General features: G+C 35.2%; 2 pseudogenes; both read right to left on the bottom strand.

The window, feature by feature from the left end:
* Positions 1–2095: 2095 nt before the first annotated feature.
* Positions 2096–3293, bottom strand: LOC124082208 (N-acetyllactosaminide beta-1,3-N-acetylglucosaminyltransferase 2-like; annotated as a pseudogene).
* Positions 3294–3311: 18 nt separating this feature from the next.
* LOC124082242 (COMM domain-containing protein 1-like) overlaps positions 3312–25015 on the bottom strand; it is a 126838-nt pseudogene continuing 105134 nt past the window's right edge.

Genomic DNA, 25015 nt, shown 5'->3' on the forward strand with positions numbered 1-25015 from the left:
TCTACTGAATTTTTCCATGCAATGATACAAAAGAAAGGTACTTCTGATCTTTTACCTTTCCATGCAAACATGTTGAAAGAAAGCAAAATCATGTATATACTTTCACAAATTTATTTTTTAATTGCAACACAAATATTAAATTTTGTATAGAACAAAATCAAACAAAAATGTTTTCAAATTTTTACAGAAGACAGAAATATGTAAAACCACACAATAAGTTTATTAGTGTAAGAAAGACACATATAAAAATTTTGGCTTCCTAATCTTAAGCATGTCACCTAAATGCTCTAAGTTGAGAGAATAGGATCTATTTTTAAGGATAACTTTGAGAAATAATTGACACCTAGAAGTTATTGTTGACATTGCCATTAACTTTTTTTTTATTTGTTGTGTTTAGGTATATATGATAGATACACATGAAAAGACAGTGTATTTTGACATATTATACACACATGAAGTGCTACCTATTCCAATTAGGATCCCATTCTTTTGGTTGTACATGATGTGAAGTTAAACTGGTTGTGAATTTATATATAAGCATAGGAAATTTTGTCCAATTCATTCTGCTTTCTTTTCTTTTTTTTTAAATAGGGTGACTTTATTTCCACTTTTTTACAGTCCCTAGTATTGCATGTAATAAGAATTCTTATCTCTAAAAACACAAAAATATTTCAAGAAAACATATTATAAAATAGTACATACTAGCAATAGTTTGGCAGAATTTTAAACTCTAGTAGTTCATACTCCCCCCAAAAACCCAAATTTTAAAATTCAAAAATAACCATTAGCTTTATTTAACATATGTTATACCTTAACATTTAAAATATCATGATCCAGTTCAATATATCACCAAAAACATTGTATAAAAATAAAATATTACACAAAATATATTTAAGAAAATGTTTTGGTTTTTGATCTGATCAATAAATAAAAACACAGGCACTTCTACACTGAGACAGGGAAGCAATCACTACTCAGAATAATAATTTTGCAGAAGCAACATGTGAAAATATGGCAAGAATAGAATCCTGGAGTTTTAAACTGACAGACCAGGTAAGAAAAAGCCTACAACTTCAAACCTTTCACTTCCAATTTCAAAAGTCACAATGCTTTCCTGATCCACAGTGAAAATTCATAAACCCATATGGTTGTCAGGGGCAATCCAATTTCCAGTTGGCCATTATGAAACCATAATCATTATTTTCAACAATAAAAAAATCAGATCATTATTATGATACCACCTAGCAAACCAAACACAAGAGAAATTAAACTCACTCTCTCCTCACTATGACCATGAGACTACAAGAAGATAAACTGGATAATTCTCATTTTGCAAAATTAACTGATTAAATTAACACAAGAAAATCCTGTTGGCGTGGCAGGAAATTTTGACTGAAGTCCATTTTCTAGATAATTTTAAAAATCCACCCAATTCATGAAAATAAATATAATTCCATTTCACAAAACCACTGTGTCATGAATAACAAAGTCGTGGTAGCCATTAGGTTCCTAAACACCCAAATTACAGATAAATCTATCATGATATTGGAAGTAGGAATAATATATAGCAGAACAAAATAAAAATAACTTACAATGATCACATTCTAGGAACATACGATTCCAGATGAGAAGGGAAGATAAATTAGAAAATAATGAACTCCCATTTTTTACCCCATATACATTTTGCAGATTCACATCGGTTCCACATCCACTTTTTTACATACTGCCATACTAGTGTCTGTTGTAAAAATGGGAGTTCATAATCTGATTGAATCAAATGTATGAAATATGATATGTCAAGAGCTTTGTAATGTTTTGAACAACCAATAATAAAAAAAAATAAAAGAAAATAATGACCACTATCCAGTAGGAAAGTACAGAACCAATCATCCCACCATATCCTCCATTAAAATTATCATCATCTGCTTTCCCTAGTCACAGAAGTACCAAACTAAAGCGTTTGGAGGGTCTCACATGAAAACTACCTTTAAAGGTAATTCTATTGGTTTAACACAGAAATTACCCTAATGCAAGAAAACAATATGGGAACTAGGGAAGATATGTGTTTCTATGTAAAATTTAGACTGTATATATTTTAGCATTTTAAATGAGCACTTTGCAATGGAGACCAAATATCAATCATCTCTTGAGGTTTTCTACTATGTACTAACATCAGATCTACATAAGAATAGATGTTATTCTTGTTTTTCTCCTCAATATAAAATGTCCTGAAGCCTTTGTGTTTCTCTGGAATGAGGTCAAGTTTCTGAAGGCACATTCCAGTATAAATGTCATCAATGGGGTAGAGATGGACCTGGTCAGATATGTTGTACAGCCTCAGAGCCAGGTGGCCAGAATAGAGGAATCCCCCACCCCTTGTATAAAGAGAGTAGACTCCAGAGTAAACCACCTCTGGGATGTAGTACTTCAGTTTCTTATTTCGATGAGGACCAGTATTGTGGATCACATCACCTATAAACAGATCTTTGGCTTTGTGCTTGGGAAAGCTATTCAAGTAATTCAGGACATGATGAGTGTTCACAAAAACATCATCATCATCACCCTGAAAAACAAACTAAGTGTCTGGGCAGGAAGTGCTCACCTACCTGAGAAATAGCACTTCCTTTAGAGACAGGTTGAAGAAAGTGTCTCTATAGTTCTGCATAAGAATGTCTTGGTGCTTCTCACTCTCAAATTTCAGCATGTCAGAAAGGTCAGGGTGGTTGTCCTCTGGGGGAGTCTGGCCCAGCAAGAAGACGCATACCACTGTCTGGTTCCCCTGGTTGGTTTCTTTGCCCCAGGACTCCCGAATTGCTTGCCTTTTGGCGAAATGTGGAGTGAGGGACTTAATTGCCAGCAACAAGAAGGGCTTCTTTGCACTTTATTTGGTTGATCTGTAACCAGTGAATAATTTCGACATCTCAAATACAGGAGAAAGTCTTTAAATTTGTCTGGCAAATTATTAAAATCTGTCACAGCTGACATGACCCTCAGGTCAGGTTCACAATAATTCAGATGACTTATATTTGGCGACCCATATACATCCCCTGTCTGGTTGGCCAACATGCTCAAAATGGGATTGTACCGCTTGTTCAGCTCTTCTTGTTCTCTGTTCCAGTACGCCTGGGGAGGTAAGCTAGATATCTTCCAGAACTTTTCTTTGGGTATTATTACTTCGCCCTTTCCATTTTTGCTTGGCTGCTGCTTTTGGAGACTTCCACAGTCAAATAAATGAAGGCATTTGCCATCATCAGGATACCCAACAACTTTATTCTTCGACATCCAACACTCATTTCTCATATCTGAGGTTGCTAGCTTTCCTCTGGGGTTTCTTCCAACAGCTCAGTGGTCCACTCTGGCATAGGCCCAGGTGAGGGAATTGCTGTCCACTTTTCCCAAATTCTAGCTCTATTATGGCAACAGGGGTGTGTATTTGAGATGAGAGACTTGGCATCAACTCTCCAGCTCAGGCCCCGAAGTCCATTGTCCCAATGGCTCTGGTTCATGAGGCTTTCTCGAATCTTTGTTTTGTGGCTCTTCCGGAATTTGGAAATAACAGCAGCCTGGTCAGATGTTATCCCACCTTGGTTTTTGGTTTGAGCAGTCAAGAATGCGTCCAGCTGGTTGAAATCCATGTCTGTAGATGCAATCGACTTAAGAATCCCCCTCATCTTTGCCAAAAAGGATGGAACTCCTCAGCTGACACCTCCGGATGCAGCTGGCTCCTCAACAGCTCCTCCGTGATGCCCTGGTGCTCCGTGGAAAGCGTCCTGGGCCAGGCCACTCAGCAGCCGGCTCAGAGACTTGCATCCCTCAAGCTGGCCCGCAATGTCTGTCTGCTTTATTTTCTATTCTCATCCCCTCTCCCTTCCCATCACACTCCTTTGTCTAATCCAATCAACCACTTTACTTCCTCTCTCTACCCTCTCTTTTTATGGGTTTGGTTCCACATATCAGAGAGAACATTCAGCCTTTGGTTTTCGGGGACTGGCTTGTTAACATGATGTTCTCCAGTTCCACCCAATTTCAAGCAAATGCCATAAATTTATTTCTAATATTCCATTAGGTATATATGCCACATTTTCTTTATCCATTCATCTATTGAAGGACACCCAGGTTGGTTCCATAGCTTAGCTACTCTGAATTGAGCCACTATAAACTTTGATGTGACTGCATCACTGTAGTATGCTGATTTTAAGTCCTTTCGGTATAAACTGAGGAGTGGTATAACTGGGTCAAATGGTGTTTCAACTCCAAGTTTTCTGAGGACTTTCTATATTGCTTTCCATAATGTTTGCATCAATTTCCAGTTCCACTAGCAAAGTATGAGTGAATAATTTTCCCCACATCCTCACCAGCATTTGTTGTTACTTGTATTCTTGACAATTGGCATTCTGACTGGAGTGAGGTAGAATCTCAGTGTAGTTTTAATTTGCATTTCTCTAATTGCTAGAAATGTTGAACACTTTTTGTATATTTGTTGACCATTCATATTTGTTTCTCTGTGAATTGCCTGTGTAGTTCCTTTGCCAATTTATAGACTGAGTTATTTGTTCTTTTGGTGTGTTTTGAGTTCTTTGTTTAGTCTAAAGATTAATGCTCTATCTGAGGTGCAGATGGCAAAAATTTTCATCCATTTTGTCTGGTCTCTCTTCACATTCTTTCTTTCTTTATTTATTTTTTTTTACTGTGAAAAGCTTTTTGTTTGATACCATCCCATTTCTTGTTATTGATTTTATTTCTTGTAATTTAGGAGTTTTATTGATGAAGTCAGTTTCTAAGATGACATAATGGAGATTGGGGCCTACTTTTTCTTGTAGTAGGCACAGCAACTCTGGACTAATGCCTAGATCCTTGATCCACTTTGAGTTGAGTTTTGTGCAGAGTGAGATAGGGGTTTAATTTATTTTGCTACATATGGATTTATAGTTTTCCCAGTACCATTCGTTGAAGAGGCTTTCTTTCCTCAAATGCATGTTCATGGCACATTTGTCTAGTATGAGATAACTGTATTTACGTGGGTATGTCTTTGTGTGTTGTATTCTGTTCTGTGGGCCTTTATGTTAGTTCTGATGATAATACCATGCTATTTTTGTTACTATAGCTCTGGAGTATAATTTAGGGTCTGGTATAGTCTTGCCTCCTGCATTAATTTTTCTCACTAAAAATTGTTTTAGCTATTCTGGGCCTCTTATTTTTCCAAGTGAATTTCATAACTTCTCTTTCTATCTCTAAGAAAAGTAACATTGGAATTTTAATGGGAATTGCATTAAATCTGTATAGTGCTTTTGACATTATTAATTCTATCTATCCAAGAATATGGGAAATCTTTCCATCTTTGTAGGTATTCAATTTTTTTTCTTAAATATTCTATAATTTTCATTGTAGAGATCCTTCACCTCTTTGTTAAATTGATTCCCAACTATTTAATTTTTTGAGGCTATTGTGAATGGAATAATTTAAGAATATTGATGTGATGAATTACATTTATAGATTGCGATATGTTGAACCAACATCCTTGGAATAGACCACACTTGTTCATGGTGTATTATCTTTTAATATGTTTTTGTATGCAATTGACCTGTATTTTATTAAGCATTTTTGCATTTATGTTCATCAGGGATTTTTGTCTGAACTTTTCTTTCCTTGATGTACCTTTGCCTGGTTTTGGTATTAGGGTGATACTAGCTTCATAAAATGAGTTTGAAAGGTTTCCTTCCTTTTCTTCTTTATGAAATAATTTGAAGAAGATTAGAGTAAGTTCTTTTTTGAAGGTCTGGTAGAACTTGGCTGAAATTCATCTTGTCCTGGGCTTTCCTTTGTTGATTGGCTTTTGATTATGTCTTTAATTTCATTTCTGGAAATTGATCAATCTAAATTTACTGTATCCTCGTTATTCAATTTGAGAAGGTCTCTAAAAATTTGTCAATTTCTTCATGGTTTTCTATTTTATTGGAGTATAGATTTTCAAAATAGTTTTTGATAATTGTCCGTATTTCAGTAGTATACATGGTGATATTTCCTTTTACATCATGAATTTTAGGGACTTGAGTTCTCTTTTTATTCATTAGGTTGGTTAAAGATTTTTTTATTGTATTTATTCTTTCAAAGAGTTAACTTTTCATTTTGTCTATTCAATGTTTTTTGTTTGTTTGTTTCAATTCAATTGATTATTTCCTGTTTTCTACTGCTTTTAGTGTTGATTTGTTTTTCATTTTCTAGAGCTTTGAAATGTAATTTTAGGTTATTTATTTGGTGACTTTCCACTCTTTTTTTAAAAAATGCACTCATCCTTAACTTATGATGCATGCTTTTAGCATATGCTCAAATAGTTGTATCTCCAGGTCTTTCCATCAAAGATTATAAAATTCTAAATGAGCATTGTGGCAAGATTTATTGCAGAATTCTCATGAGAAAACCCCACTAGTTGTGTGATTACTGTATTTCCAATTAATTTGCATATTCTATGAAAATTATTGGTGACAATTTATTCCAGTCTCTGTGTTGTTATCTCAAGGAGTCTTTGCAGACTGGATTTTGCTTAATGCTTTACTACTTACCTGTATTTGTCCTTATTGCTCTTCATGGGTCACTTGTCACTTTAGTCAACTATTTTATTGTTTTTGACTGTTTTATTACCAAATTGTCTTAATTATATATATATATTATATAATCTTAATTATATATATCTGTCAACAATCAGTATATATATATATATATATATATATATATATATACTGATTGTTGACAGATACTTAAGAAAAAATAAATACTCACATCTTACTAATACATGCCAGTAAAATATCTAAAACATATATTGTTTGCTTAAGGGACTATTTTCTGTCTAATCCTTGGATAAGACCTAAATATTGTGTAATATCACTAAAGTATGACTGATATACAAAAGTTACATAGATAATGATTATGCAGCTCAAGGAATTATCATCAAATAAACCCATCTATGTAAACAATACCAAGATCAATAAATAAAATTTTGCCTAACAAGCATGCTTTATGATTTAAACAATCTTTCTATCCTTCTTCGCTAACTGATTTTTAAAGTCATACATTAGTTTTGCCTGGTCGTAACATCATACAAGTGGAATTACACAGTTGCTTAAACTTTTAAATTTGGCTCCAATTTTGGCAACACTTATTCTTGCATAATCCATCTTGAATTTTGTTTAGCTGTTGTATATTCTATTCATTGGTGTATAATTGTGTTTTAAATGAAGGGACCACAATATATGTATCCATTCTACTGTAGATGAAAATTTAAGTTGTTTCAAGTTAAAGTCTATTATGTAAAATGAAGAATTTCTGTAGTATATATATTTACAGGTGTAATTATTATGACACACTGTACATATTCAATTTTGCTAGAAAATTCAGGAGTTTTCTAATGTATTATCAACTTATGTTCTTAAGAATCAATCTATGAGGCTTTAAATTGTATTTCAGAATGTGGCTTTAAGACATATTAAGCATGCAGTCTCATCTCATTACAATGTTTTCTAGACATTTTAACTTTAAAAAATTTACATTTGATATATTGCAAAGAACTATTCAATTAATGCCCACATATCCACATAATTATATGGTTGTATAATTAATATTTTATATTATTTGAATCAAAACATATCTATCCACCAATCAGCCCTTATCACCATTCATCAACCCATCTTAACTTTTTAATTCAATTCAAAGTATGTGGCTCATACTGTATCAACATAAAACTCCTAAACATTTTTGTATGTGTATCATAAACTACATTTTCTGTATATTTCTGCTCTTTTTTTTAAAAAAAGTTTATTTTTTAGTTGTAGTTGGACACAATACATTTATTTTATTTATTTTTATGTGGTGCTGAGAATCAAACCCAGGGCCTCGCACATGCTAGGCAAGCACTCCACTGCTCAGCCATAACCCCAGCCCCTTATTTCTGTTCTTTTTTGAAAATATTTTTTTAGTTGTAGATGGACACAATACCTTTATTTATTTATTTTCATGTGCTGTTAAGAATCAAACCCAGCATCTCACTCTTGCAAGGCAAGAACTCTAACAGTGATTTATAGCCCCAGCACTCTATCTGTTCTTTTTAATATAAAGATATAAATAACTAAAATATAGATTTTCTAATTTTAATAATCAATGAGTTTTTGTCAATGTAGAAACTAAATCAATATCCTATAAAGCTATGGAACACAAAATAACTTCAAAAGTTCTCCAATACAATTTCTCATTAATTCTAGACCTACATCTTCCCACAATAAGCAGCTGTTGTTTGCCTGCTCTTGAGTTTTGAATAAAAGAGCCATACTCTTAGTAGTTCTTTTCAATTCACATTCCTTAATTCACCAAAGTGCTTTTAACAGCTTTAATAGATGGGGTATGATTGAAAAATAATTCGCACACTGTACGTTTAGGATTTGGTAAGTTTTGACATAGCCTAATACCCCTTTTCATTGCCTCTGACCTTGCTCTTCAAAATCCTCATCTCTGTAAACTACTAATCTGCTACTAATAATGTGAATTTTTTACATTATGTTATGTACTTATTTTATTTGTTTACATAGTCTAGAAATTTATGAAATGAAATAATACAGCGTTAATTCTTGCTGTTGTTGTTATTCTGGCTTCCTGCACTCATCATGATTTCTTTTGAAAATTATTCTTGTTATCTATGTCAAATTCATTTATTCTTTTCAATGAAAAATATTTCATTTCCCATACACACACACTAGCAATGCTAATCATGTTTTCACAGGCTGATTTTCCATCTACATAATTTCCTTTACAGAGTGTCTATGCAAATCTTTACTTGTCCTTAACAAAATACACGTATACACACATGTATAGGCACAAAAAATCCCAGAGTATACATATTAATTCTTCCTTTGATAGACATTTGAATTGTTTTCACATTTGTCTAGTTATTGTAAAAACTCTAATACTTGTTACAGCAACTCTTTCATTTTAGTCATTCTAACATATTTATACTAATAAATATTTTTGGTTTTCCTCTTTTTCCTAATGGCTAGCAATGCTGATCATGTTTTCATATGCTTATTTTTCATCTGCATAACCTCCTTTAAAAAGTGTCTCTTCAAATTATTTGTTCATTTCTTGCTTTTTTTTGGTTTTCTGTTTTTAAAAATTATAAATTAAAATCCCTACTTAGAAAAATACACAGTTGGATTGCTGTTTATGTTCTATGAAGTCAACATGAACAATGAATTAGAGAACATTGAATATTGAACCATTGCTATTGAAGCATTGATCTTGGTAATTTGTATCTTTTCTTCTTTACTTGTTTAGTCTAACTAGAGATCTATGATGAAATGATCAGTCTTCAAAATAGACTTTATTTTCCAAATTGATTTTCTACATGATTTTTGTCCTTTACATGTGTTGATCATCACTATACTTTTTAGTATTTCCAAGTTTATTTTCTGATGACTTGGTGTATCTTTTACTCTTCTTTCTATGTTAACTTCAGCTGGAGGTTGAGGTTGTTGCCTTTTCTTCTTTTCTAATACAAATATTCAGTGTTATGAATTCCATACTAAGTATTGCTTTAGTTATTTCTTAAGAATGTTTAATAGTTTATTAAATTGAGATGCATAGTGCTATGAACTGAATTGTGTCCAACTAAAATTTTTGTGTTAAAGCCCTAACTTCTGGCACCTTAGAATGTGACTGCTATTAGGAAAAAAAAAAGGTCTTTAAAGAGATAATTAAAGTTCCAGAGATCTGGAGGAGAAATCCACCCTGCATCAGTACAGAGAGCCACCGCACATTGGGGTTTCTTATTCACCAAAGCTTGGCTCCACAGCCCAATATCAGGGTACATATATGCTTGAGGCTGCTACCACCACAAAACTGGGATATTGCCACTTCTATGAAGGGACAACAATAAGGACATGGTAACCTATCACCAAGGTCCCTGTGGGCCTAGCCATGCAGCAGGTTTCTCTACTAGAGGTGCTAACAGTTAACCTGATGCTGAGGTAATAGGGAATCTTGCAAGGGGTTGCCTATCTCTTGCTTCTCCTATTAACAGCCAACTTCTTATGATTACACTCTCAAATGTTATATAATCTAATAACTCCATATTCTCACATCCTACTTCATAAATATCTTAGCAAACCCCTCAGCCCCGCCTTCTGACATTAGAAATTATAAACCATTACACAAATCTATTAACTATATGGTAGAAGATAGCCAAACTCATCATTTCTGAGTATAGTGATGAAACTGTAAATGTAAAAATAGGAACTAACTGATATATGGCTGCACGTTGTATACATTGATTGTTGTAATATTGATCTCTCCCTTAAAAGTGAGGTATTGGTAACCTATGGGGACACTGTAAGACAATAGGTCAGAAGCTGTAATACCTTGGCTCTACATTGCAAGAGAGAATGACCCATTAACATCATAAACAAACAAGGGAGGTAAGTGCCCCAAACAAACCAAGATACTACAATGATAGAATCCATAGATAGCACAGTAGATGAAGTGTCAGAAAAGGAATTCAGAATATACATAACTAAAATAATTTGAGAATTAAAGAATGACCTAAGTGAGCAGATAAAGGCAAAAATCAATCACTCCAGCAAAGAGATAAGAGAACAAATACAGGAGACCTTTGATCACACCAACAACAAATACAGGTTGAAAGAGATTACTTCAATAAAGAGACAGTGATACTAAAAAACAAACAAAAAAACCCCCAGAAATTAATGAATTGAAAGAAACAATAAGCCAATGCAAAAAACTCAATAGATAGTATCACCAACAGACTAGGTCACTTGGAGGGCAGGACCTCAGACAATGAAGGCAAAATATATAATCTTGAAAATAAAGTTGACCTCACAGTGAAGATGGTAAAAAACCATGAACAGAATATCCAAGAATTATGGGATACCATCAAAAGACCTAATTTAAGATATATTGGATAGAGGAAGTTTCATAGATTCAAACTAAAGAAATGCACAATGTCTTCAATAAAATAATATCATAAAAGTTCCCAAGCATGAAGAATGAATTGGAAAATCAAATACAAGAGGCATATAGGACACCAAATGTACAAAATTACAACAGATCTACCCCAAGACACATTATAATGAAAAAGCCTAGCATACAGAATAAGGATAGAATTTTAAAGGCAACAAGAAAGAAAAATCAGATTACCTATAAGGGAAGACTAATTTGGTTCTCAGCAGATTTTCAAACCATACCCTAAAAGCCAGGAGATCCTGGAACAACATATACCAAGAATGGCTTCCAATATGTTGTGTCTGCGTTTTCATTTATCTCTAAGAATTTTTTAATTTTCTCCTTGATGTCTTCTATAACCCATTGATCATTCAGTAACCTATTGTTCATTCTCCAAGTGATGCATGATTTTTCCTTCCTTCTTTTATCGTTGATTTCCAGTTTTATTCCATTATGATCAGATAAGATAAGATGCATGGTATTATCTCTACTCCTTTATAATGTCTAAGAGTTGTCCTGTGACATAATATATGATCTATTCTTGAGAAGGATCCATGTGCTGCTGAGAAAAAAGTGTAACTGCTTGATGTTGGGTGGTATATTCTATATATGTCAATTAAGTCTAGGTTATTAATTGTATTATTGAGTTCTATAGTTTTTTCTATTCAACTTTTGTTTGGAAGATCTGTCCAGTGGTGAGAGAGGTGTGTTGAAGTCTCCCATAATTATTGTATGGTGGTCTATTAGACTCTTGAACTTAAGAAGAGTTTGTTTGATGAACATAGCTGCACCATTGTAGAAATAGATAAAGCAATCAAAAAATTCATATGGAAAAATAAAAGACCCAGAATACCAAAAACAACTCTAAGCATAAAGTGTGAATCAGGCGGTATAGCAATACCAGACTTCAAACTATACTACAGAGCAATAGTAACAAAACAGCATGGTACTGGTACCAAAAAAGGCGGGCGGACCAATGGTACAGAATAGAGGACACAGAAACTAATCCACAAAATTACAACTATCTTATATTTGATAAAGGGGCTAAAAGCATGCAATGGAGGAAGGATAGCATCTTCAACAAATGGTGCTGGGAAAACTGGAAATCCATATGCAACAAAATGAAACTGAATCCCTTTCTCTCGCCATGCACAAAAGTTAACGCAAAATGGATCAAGGAGCTTGATATCAAATCAGAGACATGGCATCTGATACAAGAAAAAGTTGGCTACGATCTATACACTGTGGGGTCGGGCTCCAAATTCCTCAATAGGACACCCATAGCACAAGAGTTAATAACTAGAATCAACAAATGGGACTTACTCAAACTAAAAAGTTTTTTCTCAGCAAAAGAAACAATAAGAGAGGTAAATAGGGAGCCTACATCCTGGGAACAAATCTTTACTCCTCACACTTCAGATAGAGCCCTAATATCCAGAGTATACAAAGACTCAAAAAAATTAACCAATAAGAAAACAAATAACCCAATCAACAAATGGGCCAAGGACCTGAACAGACACTTCTCAGAAGAGGACATACAATCAATCAACAAGTACATGAAAAAATGCTCAACATCTCTAGCTGTCAGAGAAATGCAAATCAAAACCACCCTAAGATACCATCTCACTCCAGTAAGATTGGCAGCCATTATGAAGTCAAACAACAAGTGCTGGCGAGGATGTGGGGAAAAGGGTACACTTGTACATTGCTGGTGGGACTGCAAATTGGTGCGGCCAATTTGCAAAGCAGTATGGAGATTTCTTGGAAAGCTGGGAATGGAACCACCATTTGACCCAGCTATTCCCCTTCTTGGTCTATTCCCTAAAGACCTAAAAGAGCATGCTACAGGGACACTGCTACATGGATGTTCATAGCAGCACAATTCACAATAGCAAGACTGTGGAACCAACCCAGATGCCCTTCAGTAGACGAATAGATAAAAAAAATGTGGCATTTATACACAATGGAGTATTACTCTGCATTAAAAAATGACAAAATCATAGAATTTGCAGGGAAATGGATGGCATTAGAGCAGATTATGCTAAGTGAAGCTAGCCAATCCCTAAAAAACAAATGCCAAATGTCTTCTTTGATGTAAGGAGAGTAACTAAGAACAGAGTAGGGGGGAAGAGCATGAGAAGAAGATTAACATTAAACAGGGATGAGAGGTGGGAGGGAAAGGGAGAGAGAAGGGAAATTGCATGGAAATGGAAGGAGACCCTCAGGGTTATACAAAATTACAAACAAGAGGAAGTGAGGGGAAAGGGAAAAAAATAACAAGGGGGAGAAATGAATGACAGTAGATGGGGTAGAGAGAGAAGAGGGGAGGGGAGGGGAGTGGATGGAGGATAGTATAGGATAGGAAAGGCAGCAGAATACAATAGACACTAGTATTGCAATATGTAAATCAGTGGATATGTAACCGATGTGATTCTGCAATCTGTATATGGGGTAAAAATGGGAGTTCATAACCCACTTGAATCAAAGTGTGAAATATGATATGTCAAGAACTATGTAATGTTTTGAACAACCAACAATAAAAATTTAAAAAAAAAGAATGGCTTCCATTACCTAAAGATAATGGAAGCCAACCAAGAATCTTACATTCAGCAAAATTAAGCTTCAAATTTGACAATAAAATAAAAACTTTCTATGATAAACAAAAACTAACAGAATGTACAGCAAGAAAGCCTCCACTATAGAACATTCTTGGCAAAATATTCCACGAGGAGGAAATGAAAAGCAACAATGAAAATCTGCAAAGAGAAGAATTACAATAAAGGAAAAAACAACCAAAGGAGAAACCAAGTAAAGCTAAATATTAAAAATAAACAAAAATTACAAGTAATACAGTTCATGTCTCTTTCAACCCTTTTTGATAGATTTTTACACATAAAAATTTTACCTGCAACATCTAATTTTTCAGGTTTTTGGTTTTTTTGTATATATATATATATATATATATATATATATATATATATATATTTGTTTTCCATTTCTCCTCACAATGTTACACAAATATTTTCTTTAAAAGTTTTTGCATTTTACATGCTATATTTTAATATGTAATCAATCTGGTAGGTGTATATACATTGCCTCTGATATGAGATGAGTTACATACTACATTCTTATGATTAAAAAAACAGTATTCAAGTTTCAAGGATGAAAAAAGTAAATCAAGGTAGAAATTGTTTAATAAGATATTTATAAGATAAGGGCAAAGTTGAGGGAAACCAATACATTTTGTGAATCACCTTTCCTTCCATACACTTGGAGAAGTAGGAGGTGAAAGAAGAGAGCCATTATGAAAACCTTGTAGGAGAAGGAGGCCTAACTGAAGTTAATCCCACCAAAAGCATGAAGAAACCAACTCATAGTCTTTAGAGGCTTATAGGGAGGAATAAAACACCTTGCTTTACTCTTGTATATTCTAAGTTCATCTCTTTGGTGTCCCTTTCTGATGGAACTCAACAAGAAACTACATAACAAGGGGACTTATCATGCAGCTTCAGCATACGTCTCACTAAAAGATGAAAGATGAAGAAAGAATGGATCCAATATGACAACCATTGTTTACATGAGGCTACTGAATATTTGAAATGTGTATAGTCTTAACTGTGGTGGGCTATGTGTTAAAAAATAGACATTAGATTCCAAAGAATAACTAGGACAAACAAAATGAACATGAAATATTTTAATAACAATTATTTTCTTTGCAAATTATTTTGGTAATTCATTGGGTTAAATTAAAATATAGTAAAATTAATTTCTTTATTTGTATTTTTAAAGAAGTAAAGAAGAACAAGGTAACATATTCTGTATCTTAACTGTAGTACTATATATATATATATATATATATATATATATATATATATATATAGTCATTTTTTATATTTGTGTTTTCAAAATTCATATAAAACTAAATAGGGCAAATCGTACCATATATAAATTATATCTCAACAAACATGACTTTAACAAGAAATCTAGTTCATGGAGTGTTTTAACAGTATTGGACACATACAAACCACCTGATAAATATTGGCTATTATTATGATTCATTAAAACCATCAGCCTCAGGCTCACAGTGGGTTAGGGAGAGGAGTACGGGAGGAATAGATGAACTCTAGGTAGGACAAAGAGGTGGGAGGGGATGGGAGGGGGCATGGGGTTAGAAATGATAGTGGAATGAGATGGACATCATTATCCCAGGTACATATATGAAGACAGGAATAGTGTGAATATACTTTGTATACAACCAGAGATGAAAAATTGTTCTCTATATGTGTAATAAGAATTGTAATGCATTTCACTGTCATATATAACAAATTAGAATAAAAAATAAAAAAGAGGTAATTAAGGTTAGTGATATCAAAATGATGGGTTATAATCCAATTTTAAGGTTGTCTTTTTGAGGAAAGAGAAATTTGGATACTCACATGCAACAACTTATTTGCACAGAGAAAAGATGATAAGAGACACCTTGAGAAGTAGATTCCATAAGTCATACCCAGGCCTCAGAAGAAACCAGACTTACCAACACCTTGAGCTTAAATTTTAGCCTCCAGAAGTTAGAGAAAAGTGATTCCTGTTGTTTAGATAAATCTGTGTTACTTTGTATAACAGTTCTACTGTCCATAGCCAAGTTGTGCCAGGGCAGTGGAAAGGTGGCCAAGAGACCAAAGAAAATACCTGGAAATGAAGTGTGTGAGACATCAGGCTTACTAACAAAAAAATGCTTTTGGAGAAGGTCCAGTGGAGATGGGATTGACAGCATCTCTGTTCCTCATGGTGCTTCTTCATGTTACATTTCTGTAGCTTACCATGTTACTCCAGAAAATAACTTCTACATGCCTCATACCACCTCATCCAGTGGTGACTATTTTGATACAGTGCCTCTTCTTTCCACAGTGCCCTCAATTCCACACCAGTTACCACAGGGAGGGAGATTTTATGTGTTATATTACCAAGTTACAGAAGTAGCGACATCTTTTGTAACTTGGTAACCTAACATATAGCACTGTTTGCCCTATTGCATGAGCAACAGCCATACATATAAGAAACTAGAACTTACCATACATATAAGAAACTAGATTTATAGCACTATGGAGATTCCTTGGAAAACTGGGAATGGAACCACCTTTTGACCCAGCTATCCTACTCCTTGGTCTATACCCAAAGGACTTAGAAACAGCATACTACAGGGACATAGCCACATCAATGTTTATTGCAACACAATTCACATTAGCTAAACTGTGGAACCAACCTAGATGCCCCTCAGTAGATGAATGGATAAAGGAAATGTGGTATATATACACAATGGAATATTACTCACTGATAAAAGAGAATAAGCCATGGAATTTACAGGTAAATGGATGGAGTTGGAGAATATAATGCTAAGTGAAGTTAGCCAATTCCCAAAAAACAAATAATAAATGTTTTATCTGATATAAGGAGGCTGATTTATACTGGGGTTGGGAATCTTCCCACTGCATGGGAAGATTAGATGGACTCTAGATAGGGCAAAGGGGAGGGAGGGAAAGGGAAGGGACAAGAGGATAAAAAAGATGGTGGAATGAGATGGACATCATTCCCCAAGTACATATATGAAGACACGAATGGTGTGAATACTTTGTATACAATCAGAGATATGAAAAAATGTGCCCTCATGTGTAATATAAATTCTAACACATTCTGCTGTCATAAATAACAAATTAGAATTAAAAAAAAAATTAAAAAGAAACTAGCTTTATATGGATAGATAGCACTAATACTTTCAAATTCCCAAGACATGTAAAAGGAAGTCAGTGTCTTTTGAGATAATATTTACCTGCACATTCTCATCTAGTCTGGGTCTTATGTTTTTGGGGGGTTTTTTGTTTTGTTTTGTTTTGTTTTGTTTTTAACTTTGCTAGGTTCTCAGGAATAAAGAGGGTGTACTTCATGGATATTTTGTTTTACTATCCTCCTTTTCTTCAAACATAACATGACATGTTAACCTTAGCAAACAAATACACATAGTTTTTTTGGGAGTGTGTTATTTAATTTCCAAATAGTCAGCAATTTTGCAGAAATCTTTCTGTCATTGATTTCTCACTTAATTTCATTGAAGTGAGAGAACATACTTTATGGCTTGAATTCTTTGAACTTTATTGACAACAATTTTATTCTCCAGTAAGTAGTCTATCGTAGTAATTGTCCAGTGTGATCTGGAATAGAATATATTCTCATGCTTTTTATGTGGAATACTCCATAAATTTCAATTCTGTCAAGTTAGTTGATAGTATTCCTCAAGTCTCCTATGTATTTACTGAATCTCCATCTGTTCCATCAATTTTTGAGATAGGATGTCAAAATATCTGACTGGATTTGTGAATCGGTCTATGTCTGCTTAGAGTACCTTCAGTTTATGTTTCATGCACTTCAGGTTTCTATTATAAATGCAGTGATCTTAAGGAATATTAATTCATTCTGAAAAATGTCTCTTATCATTATAAAACAATCTCTTAATTCATGCTAATATCTGTTGCTAAAAATTACCTTTTCTGTTATAGTATTTATTTATTTACTTTGGTACTAGGCATTGAACTCAGGAGTATTCAACCACTGAGCCACATACCCAGTCCTATATGTATTTTATTTAGAGACAGAGTCTTGTTGAGTTTCTTAGTGCCTCATTGGTGCTGGGGCTGGCTTCTGCCACAGCCTCCCAAGCTTTTGGGATTATAGGCTTGCACCACTGCACTTGGCTCTTGTTTGTTATTAATATGGCTGTCTACCTTCCTTCCTTTATTTTGATATAAGCATAGCACAACCTTTTCAATTCTTTCACCTTTAAACATTTGTTGTTTTATTACATAAAATGAGTTTTTCATAGGAAAAAAATAATTACGTCTTATTTTCCTTACATCTGACTTGAAAATTTGAACCTCTTACTATTTTTTTCTGTATAACATGCATTTACTGTGATCATTGTAATTGTCATGCTCACAGATTTTTGGGTTAGTCCTAGTTAGCTAGCTTTTTTCATGTGTAACTCCTTCCCTTTGATTGAATTAGTGTAAAAGATGATTCTCAGGTAGTTTATTTGTCTGCATGGCTACAGAATGGGTATAGGAACAGGCCAATAGCATGGGCAAAACACTTTAGAAACAGGAGAACCACCTGACTTGTAGGGAGTCCATCTCAAGACCATTCTCAGAGATTAAAGGATTTTTTTTTTCCATATAACTGTTCAGTCAGGTTAAATTATATAATGTTTCTTTTATAAAGTGAGTTTGAGCACGTATTTATATTATTTTTCTTATTGAGTGTCTGGAAAATTACCATTTTTTATGTATTTTTGTCAGTTTCATTTTTTTGTGTCATGATTCAGTATATATTTAGTTCTTAGTATTTGTCTTATTCAGAAATATTTGTCTGTTCAGACAATGATTTGATAAAGTTATTATAAATATATATGCATGAAAATTAATTATTTTATATAATAAAAACAGATATCCTGAGCTGAGGAGTGACTATATAAACCAATCAAAAGAAAAATCTAAACTGAAAATTCCACATCTAGATTTTTTAGAAGTTAATTAAATGACCTTAATATCAGATTACAGATTACTGAAAAAAACAGATCAGTGAATTTGATCAGACAGTGGAAATTATCTAATCTGAAGGATGGAAACAAAAAAATGTCTGAAAAAAATTGAATACTCAGAGACTCAAGGCACTCAATAGACCTACAAATGTAATTAATTTCTCAGAAAGAAACTAATTAATGTAGTGATTAACCATTTGGATATTCTTTAGTGAAATCAATATTTAAGTATCTCACCTACATTTCTCTTGGATCATTATTGTTCTCTTATTGTTTAAGAAAATATATATATTCAAGCATTGTGCTGGTTTATGATATTGTGATTTAGATATGAGGTGACACCTAGAAGCTCATGTGTGAAACAATGCAATAATATTCTGAGGAGAAATGATTAGTTTATAAAAGCAATAACCTGAGCAGTGGATTAATACAGTGATATCGATTAACTGGGTGGTAATGGTAGGCAGGTAGGTTGTTACAGGGGATGGGGGAAAGTACATCATTGGGGATGTGCCTTTGGGTTTATATTTTATTCCTGGTGATGGGAGCTCTCTCTCTCTCTATGCTTTCTGGTTGTCATGTCCTAAGTTCTTTCATCCCCTATGCCCTTTTATCATGATGTTCTGCCTCATCTTGGGCACAAACCTACGGAGTTGGCCAATGGTGGACAGAACTTCTGAACAACTTTTAACTTGAGAGTTAAAATATAAAAATTTCCTCCTTTCAGTTGTTCTTGTTGGGTGTATTGGTCACAGCAATGCAAAGCTAATGAAAACACATTCATTAGATATATCGTCTTCCACTCTGTATTCCTTGTTCAGAGAAATTCTGAATATATATGCATATATATATATATATATATATATATATATATATATATATATAATACACACACACACGCATTTATGTATAATTTTTACTTTTTCTATATTTTCCTGATTTTGTAGTCTCCAAGATATTTTTTACTCCATCAGCTTTATGAAAGTATTTTCTCCAAGATTTATTATTTATCATAATTTGTGTCTACCTTCTTAATGTGTTGTGAGTTCTTTGCTTTTATTGAAGAAACTATCCTTTCCCTAATACTCTATCATTAATTATGTAACTTACATATGCAAATCTATTTCTGTGTGCTTTATTTTTCACCATTTGTCTGCTGCTTATTTTTTTGAAAATCATTTACTTTTATGTTTTTAATCTATTCATGTTAATTATACAAAAAATTGGTTTCATTATAACATATCTCTAAATATATTTAAAAAACAATTTGTTCAATTTCACTCTCCAGTGTTTTAGCCACTCTTCCCTCATCTCTCCCCAAAGTCCTTCCTCTAACCTAATTAATAGTCTTTCTTCTGATTTTATTATGACTCCTCATTTCCTGTATTTGCCTACAGCTTCCTCATATTAGACAAAATATTTAGTAATTGTTTTTCTGTGTGAGGCTTATTTCCCTTAACATGATGCTCTATAGTTCCATCAATTTTCTTGTGAAGGGCATAATTTGTTTCTTCTTTATGGCTTAATAAACACTGCTGTGTGTGTGTGTGTGTGTGTGTGTGTGTGTGTTTGTGTGATACTTTCTTTATCCATTTGTCTGTTGAAGGCTCATTCCATAACTTGGCATTTGTGACTTATGCTGTTATAAAAATTGGTATGCATTTACCTCTAAAATATGCTTACTTTTATTCTTTTGGAAAATGACCAATTTTGGCTATAGTTTATATGGTAGTTCTAGGTCTATCTTCTTGAGGAGGCTTTATGCTAATTTTCATAGTAGCTATTCTTTTTAAAAATTATTTGTAGGGTATGCAGTTCTTTTTTTGGAATTGAAATTTTTATGTGTCCTTTTTAGATATACATGACAGTAGAATGTGTTTCGATATATTTTATGTACATAGAGTATAATTTATTCTAATTAGAATTTCATTCTTTGGTTTCATATGATCTGGAGTTTCACTGGTTGTGTGTCGCGACCCCTCGCCGGCAAGGGAAAACACGACACAGGATTCTTCTTTCAGCAGTTTATTCAGGCCTTGATTCAAGTATCATCTTCTAGTGACCCCCCCACTGAGCGCCCAAGCACAGCCTAATAAAGCCTCCCGCATACCAATCCCAAGCTGCCACGTGGACCTTTCTCATAGGGTGGGAAGGGATTGCTTGCCAATTCTCCATAAAAGGAGTTGTTTATCACAGGCCACAGTGGAAGCCGGTGCCATCTTCTAATGGCGGCCACGGTCTATAAGAATGGCTTACCACAGTTCCCCCTTCTATTTTATAAAACAATGCAGGCGAAAGTAGAGGTCCTATCCCACTGTGCAGTAGTGGCTGCAGTGTATGGTTCAGTCCTAAGGAGGCGCCTTCCCCAGACCTGATCCCATATCAGCCGACGCCTTTTTTCGTAGGGTGGGGCGTGGACGTCAAACCCACATGCAATAGGACATGCTTTCCTTGAGGTCCGTTGAGGGATCACTCAAGTGCAGTGCCTTGCCTCGCATCCTGCATCGTGACGATGGCGAGAAGTAGGATAACACAGGTAGCCTGGTAGTAATGACAAAAATTTAAATTGGCAACGCCATCCCCAAGCCCTAGAGGAAGGTATAGATTCTGTAGCAGAGAAGAAGTACCAGTCCTGAAACCCATCTGCGTGCAATGGTAACAAGACCTGCAGAGTGCAAGGGCTATTCAGCACTGGGAGAGAATAAGGAAGAGGACATGCCAATCCCAGTGCAATGTGAAACTAACTTGGGGTGCAATGGCCATGCCCAGAAATCACTGTTTAAGATGTGCAAGCCAGATTTGTGGAGAAATGCCATTTTCTAAGGCCGCAAGAGCCTGTATGATCATAGCCTTCTCTTGCGCATGGCGAGTTTTAAGGCGACAGAGAAGCCACAAACAAAGTACAACACCGAAGCAACACATTGCCCCAAAAATGCCCACTCCCACCCATTCCTTAAAAAAGGAAAAGGCAGAGGATAGCCAACTGGTGAATTGACCCAAAGTCACTGGTTCGACACGGGTACTATTCAAAACAGCAATCTGAGTTACTTGAGACTGGATCAAGTTTTCTGCTTCCATGGACCAGGTTCCGGATAGATATTTCCCGATGATGCGGGAGGCATTTCTGGAATCATTAAATCTGACAGAGGTTATACATAAATGTGCACGTTGATCAATACAACCCAAATGTACTAGGTCAGACAATTCCTCAACTTGAGCTTGAAGCAGATCTATCCTTTGATTAGCAGCCAGAATCCCAGATAAAATGTGTTGATTAACTCTACTTTGAGATTCAAGTATGGTGGATGTTTGTTGAATAACCTGATTAATAGTGGCAGCAGTTTGAACCTGGCTGGCCATGGCTACTCCAGCTGTAACTGCTGCAGCAGCAGACACTGCCACAGCTGTCACTATAGCTGCCGTAATTCCAAAATCTCTACGGGCTCTAATCAGTTCAACAATAGGAAAAGACTCTGGATCTGCAGTCATAACCATTGCCGTAGTCCAGGAGCCATTCCAACACTCAGACAAATAAGAGGTAATATTAGAACAATTAAGCATCCCCTGTAATGTAACATTAGCCAAAAGAAACAGGAACGGAGATTGGAGACAGACTGCTGCGGAGGGTAATGTAGCATTAAACAATTGTGAATTATTTGCAAAAATTTTAAGCCTCCTACCTCGCTCCGAGTCTTGGGTACTGCCAGAAACATTAAACAGCCAACTTTGGACTCCTAATATTTCCCTGGGGAAACACAACCGTGGACTAGACTAGCCCAATCTGAGGGAGTCATGCAAAATCTAGTAAGTCCCTCCACCTGAGTGAGAGTGAAAGCGGCATCTATGCCATAAGTGCGGACAGATTCTGCCAAGGTTTTAATTATCTTAAAGTCTAAAGGCTCATGATATCTTCCCCTGTTATTGTCCTGAAATACAGGGTATGCAAGTCCCATATCTGTATTAACTGTCCTCCAAACTTGCGCATGAAAAGATCTCCCGGAACTTTGGCTCCCCCCCACATACGGAGGTGGGGCAATCGGCACCATATCTTCTTCTAGATATTCTTCCTCCTCCTCCTCAGAGTTTTGTTGACCGATGTTAACTCCCTTCCCCTTCTTACAGTAGGCCTGTGTGCCCTGTGTCTCCTTTTTCTTCTTTTTCATTTTTATCTTATGTAGTTGTTGTAACAATATATCAAGGTCCTCAGAACTCTCTGAGTCGCTTGTGTTCTCAGGCGTTTTTAATTCGGTCAAGTCTGGGTAGAGCCTTCTCCTATTTTTATCTTCAGGCTCTTTTGCCTTCTCACTACTGTTACTTTTAATACTCTCTGCCACTTCACTACATGATCCTTCAGATTTTTCCTCATGCAGTTGCTCAAGAATAGCTTGACCCTCACTCACAGCTTCCTGTCATTTACCATCTGTTATACATCCTCTAACTAACTTCCAAAGTGGTATAACGCCACCCTCTAAGGTGCCTTGCTCACGAGCGAAATCTAGATCTTTCTCTAATTTGTCCCAGCTAGGAATCGTAAGACTCCCTGAAAAAGCAAACCAAGGAGCCGCTATATCAGCTTCTCTTAAAAACATCTGCAAAGTACTCTGCTTTATCTTAAGTCCTTTTGAATGTAACAACCCATCTAGGGCCAACAAAATTGGGCTTGAAGAAGCAACGCCCATAATGTTTTTAGAGCTATAAAGAAAGTGAAAGTACAAAAATCCCCGCTCTCTTCCTTTTACAGGGGAGCATCCCTTTTTCCTGCTCTCTCTCTATTTACAGAGAGAGCGCCCCACTATTTGCTTGTGGATTCCCACTTTACCTGGGAACTTACCGGTGCACCACCCTGACTGCTGAAAGTTCTGGATCCTGGGTTCGAGGAATATAATTCCCCGTACGGGCCACCAATTGTCGCGACCCCTCGCCGGCAAGGGAAAACACGACACAGGATTCTTCTTTCAGCAGTTTATTCAGGCCTTGATTCAAGTATCATCTTCTAGTGACCCCCCCACCGAGCGCCCAAGCACAGCCTAATAAAGCCTCCCGCATACCAATCCCAAGCTGCCACGTGGACCTTTCTCATAGGGTGGGAAGGGATTGCGTGCCAATTCTCCATAAAAGGAGCTGTTTATCACAGGCCACAGTGGAAGCCGGCGCCATCTTCTAATGGCGGCCATGGTCTATAAGAATGGCTTACCACAGTTGTGTATTCATATATGAGCATAAGAACATTATGTACAGTTCACTCTACTTTCCTTCCTACTTCTATTCCCCTTCCCACTTCCATGCCCCCTTCCTTTCATTCCACTATGACTATTCTAATAAACTTTTATTCTTCCCTTCCACCCTTTATTGTGTGTTAGCATCCACATGTAAGTAAGAACATTCAGCCTTTGCTTTTTTTTTATTTTTTTGGATTGTTCTATTTCACTTAGCATGACAGTCTCCAATTCAATCCATTTACCATCAAATGCCATAATTTCATTATAGTTTATGGCTGAGTAATAATTTTTCATTGTGTATATATACCACATTTTCTTCATCCATTCATCTGTTGAAGGGCACCTAGGTTGGTTATATAAATTAACTACTGTAAACTTAGCTGCTTTCAACATTAATGTGGCTGCATCACTGTAGTATGCTGTTTTTAAGTCCTTTGGGTATAAACCAAGGAGTGGGATAGCTGCGTCAAATGGTAGTTCCATTGTTAGTTTCTTGAGAAGTCTCCATACTGCTTTCCATAGTGTTGTATCAGTTTGCAGTCCCAACAGCAAGGTATGAGTTAACCTTTTCTCCCACACCATTGCCAACATGAATTGTCACTTGAATTCTTGATAATTGCCATTCTGACTGAAGTGAGATGGAATCTCAGTGTAGTTTTAATTTGCATTTCTGTAATTGCTAGAGATGTTGAAATTGTTTTCATATATTTGTTGAATATTTATATTTCTTTGGTGAAGTGCAGTATAATTATTTTGCCCATTAATTTCTTGGGTTATTTGTTCTTTTCGTATTAAGTTTTTGAGTTATTTGTATGTCCTTGAGATTAATGTCTATCTGAAGAGTAGGTAGAAAAGATTTTATCTTATTTTGTAGGCTCTGTCTTTACATTCTTCATTGCGAAGAATCTTCATGTTCTCTTCCTTTGCTGTGAAGAATATTTTTGCTTTGCTGCCATCCCATTTATTATTATTGATTTTCCTTCTTGAACTTTAGGAATCTTGTTTAGGAAGTCAGTTCCTAAGCTGACATGATGACATGATGTAGAGGTTGACCTACTCTTTCTTCTTGTAGGCACAGTGTCTCTGGTCTAATGCTCAGGTCCGTGGTCCACTTTGAGTTTATTTTTGTGCAGGGTGAGAGACAGGGGTTTAATTTCATTTTGCTACCTATGGATTTCCAATTTTTCAGTACCATTTGTTGAAGAGG

This window comes from Marmota monax, unplaced genomic scaffold (genome assembly GCF_021218885.2).
Source record: "Marmota monax isolate L192 unplaced genomic scaffold, Marmota_monax_Labrador192_F-V1.1 WCK01_AAM20220418_F8-fsc00132, whole genome shotgun sequence".
Classification (NCBI taxonomy): domain Eukaryota; kingdom Metazoa; phylum Chordata; class Mammalia; order Rodentia; family Sciuridae; genus Marmota; species Marmota monax.